Source organism: Arvicola amphibius, chromosome 15, assembly GCF_903992535.2.
Source record: "Arvicola amphibius chromosome 15, mArvAmp1.2, whole genome shotgun sequence".
NCBI lineage: Eukaryota > Metazoa > Chordata > Mammalia > Rodentia > Cricetidae > Arvicola > Arvicola amphibius.
Window position 1 is genome coordinate 7,761,391 of NC_052061.1, and position 10,070 is coordinate 7,771,460.

Consider the following 10,070-nt stretch of genomic DNA (forward strand, 5'->3'; position numbering starts at 1 on the left):
ATTGGGGAAGAAGGGAACTAAAAGATCCCCAGATTGACCCAGGGACAGGCATGTGGTACATTTTCTTCCTTAATGACTAATGTGAGAGGACCCAGCTTCCTGCTGGCAATACCACCCTGGGCACATGGTCCTGGATGCTATAGGAAAGCGAGCTGAGCAAGCCATGAGGAGCAAGCCAATAAGCAGCACCTCTCTATGGTCTTCTCATCAGTTCCTACCTTGAGCTCCTGAAATGACCTCCTTGGATGATAGACCATAAGCTGTAAGATGAAATAAACCCTTTCCTCTGTGAGTTGCTTTTGGTCATGATTGCAACTCAGCGACAGAGACTAACTAAGACATCCTGGTTATAAATCACGCTGGACCATCAGATCCACCTCATGAACACCCACTGGTCCAGCGCAAAATAGAACCTGGAGCCCCTTTCCCAAGTGTACTGACAACCTTCGAGATGGCGTAACCAAAGATTAAGCCGAGTGCAGGAAACTTCCAAGCAAAGGTGCAGTTCACAGGTGCCTTAATTGGCTTTCTGCTGCAGGGATGAAACACCACAACCAAACACAATTTGGGAAGGAAAGGGTTTATTTGGTTTACAGTTCCACATCACAATTCGTCACTGAGGGAAGCCAAGGAAGGAAGTCAAGCAGGGCAGGAACCTGGAGACAGGAACTGAAGAAGAGGCCATATAGGGACATTGTTCACCAGCTTGTTCCTTGTGGTTGCTCAGCAGCCTGCTTTCTTAAACATCCTAGGGCCACGTGTCCAGGGGTGGCGCCAATGACAGTGGGACGATCCCTTCCACATCAGTCATTAATAAATAAAACGCCCCTCCCCATAGACTTGCCTACAGGCCAATCTGATGGAAGCATTTTCTCAAGATTCCCTTTTTCCCAAACATATCTAAGTTTACGTCAGGTTAACGAAAAGCAACCAGCACAAGAGGTCATGTGACTAGGAAGTCAGCCCCATGAGTACACACAGGGTCTGTGTGAGGTCCTGCTGAGCCCAGGACCAGGTAACTATCCAGTCAATAATACACTGAATGCAGAGCCTAGAACCAGCTGACGCTGGATCAACAGATGAGCCCAGGATCGAATCAGTGATGAGTCAACCCTCAGAATACAATCTCGCCATCACCTTACCCTCTGAATGCGTGGTTTGGGCACAGAACTCTGAATGCCGTACCATCTGTGAGTACTCACAAGTGAGAAGCGTTACTCCTGGCCCTTGTTATGTCAGCTCACCCCCACTAGAACGTATTATTGTCACAGAGGAGGCAAAGAACTGCACCATGCATGCTACAAGGTGACCCAGCTGGTAAGACATGCTTCTGGATTTCAGCTCAGGAGACCTGAGCACAGAGCCTGCTGCTGAGTTAGGGTGGGATGTCCTTAGGAAATCAGACTGCCCCTCTGCTCCTGGAAGCCTCCTCATTCCCCGTTGAACCCCATTAACCTACTTTAATAATAATTGGTGACAGTTTGCCATATTTCCAGATGTTTAGAGGCAGTAGACAAGCCAAGATGCCCCCATTGCACCACCAGAACTACCGAGTATGGTTTATGGACCAGATGGAAAGCCTGGCTCTGGGGAGAAATTCACCAGCGTTTTGTCCTTCATCCACATTCCGAGTCTGGATGGAGGGACAGATAGAAAGAGGTGAGGCATGTGCCCCAGGCAACCTACAAAGCTCAGTCAGTGGCATGACCACTCAGAGCAGATCCCAGATGCCTAGGCAGACCCCACCACACCCACTGAACCCCTTTAGTTACTGGATTGTTGCGCTAGAGAGGAGGATGAGACACTTGGGGACCAGGGCAGGAGGGCCCAGCCAACGTGATCATGATTGGGCGCTGCAGGAAGATAGGCCTTAGGCCCTGCTCTCCTCCTCAAGATCACGGACCTATTGTGTTGTCAAGAGCACCCTGCTCACTCCAGGCTCACAAAGTGGATTTATATCCACGAGCACCAGCCCGCCTATGGCATGCATGGGACGAGACCCCAGGAGAGGAAGGACTGATCCAGAATGAGACAGCATTCTGAAACATGGCTCAGTTTCATCTGCACTACAGTTGACTCTCAGCTAATGCTTGTTACACTGAACGCAAGTGAAACGGGAAATTCTGTGGGCAAGGGGAGTGTTGTTCTAGCTGTGGACTTCATTGTCTCAATGATTAGCAAGTCTTCCCCCCAAGGGCTAGATTAACAAACATTCAAATTGGGGTCTCTTCATACAACCACCAGCCACTACTGCTCAAGTTGTACAGAAGCAGCTGAGACAATACAGGCACTGACGGACATTGCCAGCTTCCAATAAAGCTTTATTTACAAACATCAGCGGATGGAAGTTTAGGGACCCTTCCCACAAGCACTTATTATGTCATAGTCTCTGTGGGTCAGGAATGTAGGCACATGAGACTCAGCTGGAGTCTCTGAACTGGTAGCTCTTGGGAACTTGCCGTGAAATGAGCAGCAGGGGCCACAGTCAGGCCCCTGACTGGGGAGTCCATTGGGATTATAAGGATGCACCACTCCATGTACCCCAGTAACCCACACAGAGGGAGGTCTTGGTGATTCCCATGTGAGCTGCGTGGCACTACTCCCTGATACCCATGTGATCCAAAACACAGTCCAGGAAGCCTGGAGCTCTCTCCACAACCCGCATGCAGAATTAACATCTCCCTGCTCCACCAGAAGCCAATTCTGAGCCTTTTGTAATAAAGCAGAGAAAGAGAAACACAAAGAGTGAATAATACTTTAGAAGTGAGAGTGATCCCGGATTTATAAGGCGACGGATTTATAGGGCCCGGGAGGAGGTGGCTTATCCAATAAAGGGCTGGCACCCACGTGAAGGGACTGAGTGCGATCCTCAGCTCCCAGGCAATACAGAGCTAGGTGCATTGGTGCATGCTTCTACTCTCCCAGCATCTGGGATGTGGAGGCAAATGGATCCCTGAGTTTACGGTCCAGCAAGCTCCTAACCAGAGGCTCTCTCTCAAAACAAACAAACAAACAACAAACAAACAAACAAACAAAAAACCCTAAGTCGATGGAGCATGAGGGATGACACCAAAATTTACACACACACAAACACACACGACCAAACAACATTCCCTGTAATATAGCCTTGAAAGTCCAAAGTTTAAAGAAGCCTTCAGACAGCAAAAGTCAACAAGAGAGCATGGATTCCATCTTTTTTGTTTGTTTTCAATTACCTTACAAAGAATCACATTTCATTATGGCATTGTTTATTGATTGATGGTTGATTGGTTGATTGATTGATTGATTGATTTTTTTCAAGACAGGGTCTCTCTGTAGCTTTGGAGCCTATCCTGGACATAGTGACATTTTTTAAACAATTTTTTCTCCCCTCCCCTTCTCCCCAGTCTACCCTCCCTGCCTTGTGCCCTCCCCTCCCCATTGGCCTCTTTGCTACTTTAAAGTCACATGCCTGCCACCCCTTTTCAAGCCCAGCCTCATGTGGGCTCAGACTCAGTGATGCCGTATTGGCTTTCTGACAAGTTTAAAATGGAAAAATTGAGGGTCGTGATGCAGCTCAGTGGTAGAGTGCTTGCCATGAGGCTCTGGGTAGGATCCCTAGCACCATGCAGAGGAGGAAGGGACAAAGTGAAGGAAGAAGAGAGGAAAATTTGTTAGAGGAGAGAGCAACGAGTGGGGAAGGGCAGGTTGCGATTTCATAGCGAGTCTCCAGTTTTTAGACAAGGGCAATAGTGGTAGAGAGTTACTGTTCCATGCTGGACTCGGCCAACCATGAAGCAAAGGTGGCTGAGCTGGGGACTGTGGGGGAAATGGACCCCAGGGAGTGAGCTGGGAACAGGAATGAGCCATACTGTTTGAACAGTGCTACGGGATATAGCCTCTTCTGGGACCTTCCTAGGCTAGAAGTTCTGAAAACCTGGCCAAGAGTGAAGGGGACAATTATCTGGTTACTTCCTTCCTTTCTTGTTGCCACAATGTATGCTGTACCTACTCATGACACATGTGTGAGCATCCTGCTGGCAAAGGTATCCAGAGAATGTAGAGTGTATCATCAACATAGACCTGTCCCCACCTTGCTAAAGCGCTAAGTGAAACTACAGTTGAAAGAACCAGCGTGGCACACAGGTGTCCACAGAGCTGACCCTCCCTGAAAGAAGTCAGGTATCCCCAGTTTGTAGACTTCAAGACACCATGATGGCTTTGACCAGTGAAATGTGAGCAGAGGGACCCTGGTTCACGTTCAAGCAAAAGCATCAACACCCAGCACTCAAGTCACCCTCTTCTCTTGCTAGGCATCCAGAGAGTGACTCTTGTAGATTGGAGTCATAGCCAAGAACATGCAGTGGGAGGATACCCACCATTGAGATCCACAGGTTGTTCGTTGATGCTGCCAACTCGAGCCCAGACACCCAATCTACATAGAATTCCAAAACCATATAAAATGACCACACCCGGATGATACTGAAGGCGTATAAGGGGGAGAAATGCGAGTCAAATAATCTCAAGCTGACTCCGAAAAAAAAAGTATTCTAAGGTTTTTCTTTATTAAAGGGGAACAGAACAGGAACCAGGGTCTAGCTAGGTGTGGCGCTCAGAAAGAAGAAAGAGAGAGCTGAGCTGGAAGGAGGCTTTTTGGGTACCCAAAAGTCACGCCCCCACCGGGTCCAGCCTCTTAAAGGCCATTGGCTGAAGAAGGTTCCCCATCACCTGGTGGGTAGGAGTGAGCCTGGGGTCATCACCATGTGACCTCCATGGCAAAGGAGCAAAAGTCCAGCTTAACCAATGAACCAGGTCTTGAAGTTCCCATGCAAGGCTTGGGGAAGGGAGTCTCTCCTTGACTATACAATCACACAGCCTTTATGCCAACCATCAGGAGACCAGGAGACCTAGGGAGCTGGGCCCAAGGACCAAGTCCCTCTCACTGAGAGCTACGTGTCAGGGAGAAGATGAGTTTGTGAGCCTACCTACCTTCTTCCTCAGGGGCCTGAGGGAGTGCTGGAGTCAAGATTCAGAAACGAGGCTTTGCGCTGTAGGGCCAGGCCTCCTAAATCCACTTTGATCCTAGAGGGCTGTTGACTTGTTCATATGTTTCCATGTTCACTGAAGTTCACAGGGTTTCCTCTTCTGAGTTCAGCAGGGTTTCCCAGTTAGCTCTCCAGGTTTCGTGATGTCACATGCCAACTGAGGAAAGACAAGGCAAGCGCTTGGAGTTCCATCTCCACCGTGGGCCTGGCCTTTTGTTTAGAACAATACTAGACAACAGGCCTACAACATGAGCCACAAAGGCAATTTAAAGCTCTCTCGTAAGTACATATGGGATTTATTAATATTGAATTTACTTTGTATGTGTGTGTTGGCTTTGTTTTGGTTTTAGAGACATTTCACACCGTAACCTCTGTTGGCTGGGATCTCACTTTATATAGATCAGGCTGGCCTGAAACCCAGGGATCTTCCTCCCTCTGTCGTTTAAGTTCAGCGATTATAAGCAAGCATGACTATATCCAGGCTAGGAACTGTATTTTAAAAAGTAAAATTTTGTGTGTATGTGTGTGTGTGTGTGTGTGTGCGCACACGTGCGTGCGTGCGCGCGCTAGACATTTGCTCTACCACCAATCTGCTTTACCGGGCCAATTAATTATAATAACACATTTTATTTAATCTATTAAATGCAAAACAGCCCCACTTGAACGTGTGGTCAGGCGTTCAGAGTCTAGCTCCCAACCTTCCTTTAGTCACGTGTCTTTGAAGCCAGCTGCACGCTTTGCATTTAGTTCATCTCTCAGTTTGGAGGACTTGCATCTCAGGTGGCCAAGTGCCACCTATGGCTAGTGGTCACTCTATTATGGGAAGTAACCCTAAATGCACTTCCCCCAGAGGTTTGTCTTTTTTGTTTTGTTTTGTTTTTAACTGCTTTATCTGAACTAAAATGTCACCTTTCACAAACACATCCTCTGCCTGTGCTTCCGAAGTCAAGGTCTACCTAACCCCTATGACATCACCCCACCTACTGAGTTCCAGGGCTTCTGTCACCCAGGGTCCCACGCTAGATGGTCCCACTCTCCTGAGGCTCTGAGAAGAAATTCTTCCCTGTCTCTCACAACTGTTGACCTCCCTCAGCTGGTGGTCTTTGTTTCCTTTGGGTCCCACCTTCTTTATTAGGGTGCTCACATTGATAAGATCCTTCCCTCCTCAAACAGGAGACAAAATTACAGCAGCAAGGTACCATGGTGGATCCCACCAGCTGCTTTCAAACAAGGTTCCCTTCTGGTGTTCTCTGAGGCTCTGGGCTGGGTAGGGCCCTACCCGTGCCATCCTTGGCCCCAGCCTTTGTCTCACCTGTTTCCTGATTTGGTTTCCCCCACAAAAATGGAAGACCATTCGAGCCAGACTGGGTACCCTCACCACTCCATACCCAGCACTTGGCACAGAGAAGGCTCTCGGCAACTGCTTGCTGCAAAGAAATAAGGAAAGGAGGGCAAAGGGCAGAAGAGAGTGAGAGAAAAGAAACAGAGTCTCATGAAAGAAAGACCTCATCTCTAAGATGGCTCATAAGAACCAAGACAAGTCTAAGCTAAAGGGAGCACTGGGAAAGTCTGGCTCCACCATTCCTACTGGGCCTTTTAAGATTCTTCTAGAAGTTCAAGAATCAGCCTGCTACAACTCTGTGACCACCCTGCAAAAGGATATAACTATCCATCCCTTGGACTTCTAGAAAGCAGGCCTCAACCAAGGGACCTCACCCTTTTCCTATCCCAGGTGAGCAGCCCCAGCAATACAGAGAGGGCCAGGTAGGAAGAGCTCCCCAGCCTTCCAGCATCTGTCCCCTTCCTTATGGCTCCTCTTCATGAGTAGGACTGTCTAGATCTCATCCGTTTTCATGGACACCAAAAGTGGCTACCAACACTAGTACCCAGAGGTCCCTGAGAGAAGCCAATGCACTTGGGACTGAACCACAGAAGGCTCCAGAAGACTGCCCTCGGAAAGGAGTGTGGCAGGAGCTGAGTATGTGGCTTTGTAGCAGAAGGCTTACCTGGCTAGGAATGAAGGGGAGGGGCAAGAAGGAAAAAGGAGAGGGAAGGAGATAAGGAAATGGGTAAGGGAGAGGGAAAGGGATGGAAAGGAAGGAAAGGAAAGGAAAGGAAAGGAAAGGAAAGGAAAGGAAAGGAAAGGAAAGGAAAGGGATGGAAAGGAAAGGAAAGGAAAGGAAAGGAAAGGAAAGGAAAGGAAAGGAAAGGAAAGGAAAGGAAAGGGGAGAAGGAAAGAGGGAGGAAGAGAAAAATGGAGGGGCAAGGGAAGCAGAAAGGAAGACAGATAAGCGGCCAGGTCTTGTATATTTTAGCCTTCCAATGTGTCAAACAAACCTTGAGATCTAATATTTGAGCAGTCTTAAAATACCATTCAGGAATTTGATCAATGGGGAAGTCACTACTGAGATTAATCACAAAAGTAGAGGTACAAGACCATCGCCGTGTGTCCCAAAGAATCTGGAAGTCCCACAGTGTGGGTGGGAATGAGGAAAATCATGTGTGGCAAACTTCTGAAATCTCTCCATTCTTCAGACATGTAGTTCTAGGCCTAGAACTACAGTCCTCCTCTCCCCTCCCACAAGCGGGACTCGAGCAGGAGTAGTGCAGCCTGGATACCAGTTCAGTTTTTGCTCCCTTCCAATCCAAGGACTTGGTAAAAAGCAAGGAGTTTGAGGGATAGAATCTGGGGTCTGCTGGCTCTACAATCCATCCAGGGCTGCTCCTCCCAGGTCCCTAGCCCAAGCCTCAACACTCCAACCCTCTATTCCCCAGAGGGAATAGTTAAAAATGTCACTCCAGGTTTTTCCAAATTCCCAAAGCCCCAGTTTTCCAATTTTTCAAGGACTGGATCATCCTCCCAACTTTTTGTACAGATTAGAGAAAAAGGGTTTTTGTTGTTGTTGTTGTTTTGCCTTAACCGGGGCTTGGTGACCTGGGGGAGGGGTGACTTCAGTACCCTAATTTCCTCTTGGAGGTATGTAGGTACACATCCTACACAATCATGTGTGGGCTCTCCACAGTCTGCCTGGGGAGGGATGGTGAGAATTCAACGCTGTGCTGCCTGAAAACGGTTAATGAGCTTATCCGATGGTAAGAACTCAGCATGGTAAGGTTTGCGTTCAAAATTTCACATTTGCTTTTTATAGGAGTAACACAGGCAAATCCTAAGCTAGGACCGCCCTGGAGACCCTCGACATCATTTTAGCTCACGGGAGGACCGAGGAAGCAACATTCCCTTTGCAAGCTCTCATTTCTTCTTAGAGTCTCTACTCACTGTCTCCTCCCGCTTCTCCCCAGCGGGCACCAGCTTTGTTAATGATGTGAGGTATACTTGAACCCCAAGCAAGGGCAAGGCTTACTGTTACCTGAGTTTCCTTTCTGCCTACAGCTCCTTCCCAGTTTGCAGAAGTGATAGAAGGATCAAATACTTTCCCAAACCGATGCATCTGAGTTTTGATTTAAATTTAAGGAAAAAAAATCTTCGATCCCTGCCAGTAGAGGTGCTGGCAGGATGCTTGAAGGTTGAGAAACCTGACCCTAGACAATGGCTGCCTTTCCACAATGCATTTCGGTTCATAGAGCTCCGGCTAGGGACTTCCCTAATAGGAAGTAGGCAAAGAGGAGGTAGGAAAATGTCCCGAGGAGGGCTGTGGGGTTTGACTGCTAGATGTGGGCTCTGGGGCCCCGAGCTCCCAGCGAGCATAAATCTCTTCCCCGCCCCCCTGTCGAGCACCAAGCAGAGCCTGACCTGCCTCAGCCGGCCTTCACCCTTCTGAAGGCCCTGGGCCCCTTCACCTAAGCTTGGCTGGCCTCGGGGAGGGGCCGCCTCTGTTGGCTAACTGGCAGTCAGCCTCGTGGCCGCTGAGCCCAAGTCTAGAAAAGAAGTGGGTCTCAGACAGCCTGCTGAGTCAACCTGCCAGGGTCAAGTGATGCCCATGCGACCCCAGGATGAAGAAGAAGCGTGTGGCTATGTTTCGTCCTAACAGAAAGGTCACTCGAGTCTCAAAAAATGTTAGAAAACACAGTCAGGCTCTCCTTCACAGGACTCTGATCGCCGGGAAAGGGTTCCGAGGCCCGTGGACCTGGGACGCGACAACCCGGCGAGCCAGGTTCGTTTCCCTTCACCAGACTTTAACCCGGGCAGCAGAGCCTTTGTGGAAGCCAGAACAGGCGGAGGGCTAGCAGAGCGCTGGAGAGGTCACTTTCTCGTACCCCAGTGGGTAACTAGGGCACAGGGCCCGGTGCCCACAACCGGGCTCTCTTGGGTCCACACCAACCTTGCGCACTCGGCACCGCAGAGGGAGACGCATCATTTCCATGCAACAATGCAAACGCGCTCATTACCATATTCTCAATATGCATGAAGAAAATGTGCGACGTTGGCCGAGCCCCATCGCCCTGCTCTGGCCTCCGCATCCAATAAGGCGACATATTCATCTCCCAAGATGGATGAGAAAGGGATGCCGGGGAAGCAGATCCATGGGCGGGGGAGGGGACAGACTCTGTAGAGGAAAGGAACCGAGAATAAACCAGCAGAAGGGAGCCTGGGATAGACCAAGATTGAAATAGGACCGATCGGAATGAAAGAGAGGGTGCGAGAAAAAGAAGAAGAACCCGAGAAAAGAGGGGGGAAATGCAAACAGGGGGTTGGAAAAAAGACCCAGAAAAAAAAAAGAAATCAAAAAGAACACATTAGGAGTCCAAAACGAGAAAAATAAAAACCCCGGAAATTAAATATACAGAAAATGCGAGGAATAAATAGGAGGGAAAAAAGGGAGAACGGCGAAAATGCTCGGCGCAGGTGGAAATGGGATGATACTGCAGAGGAAAAGAGAAATAAAACCACTCGCGCTTAGGGCCACGGTTTTCCATCATGCTGGGATTCCGGGAGCCGCCGCGCAGATCTGGCCACTCAAAGGCCGGTGGCAGAGGGCCTGGTCCAGGAGGTCCAGGAGTACGGAGGGCCCGCTGGAGAACCTTGCGCTCCTTTAGGGGCGACCGGGCCCGCTCCACCGTGCACAAATCCGGTCTGGGGCCCTTGCC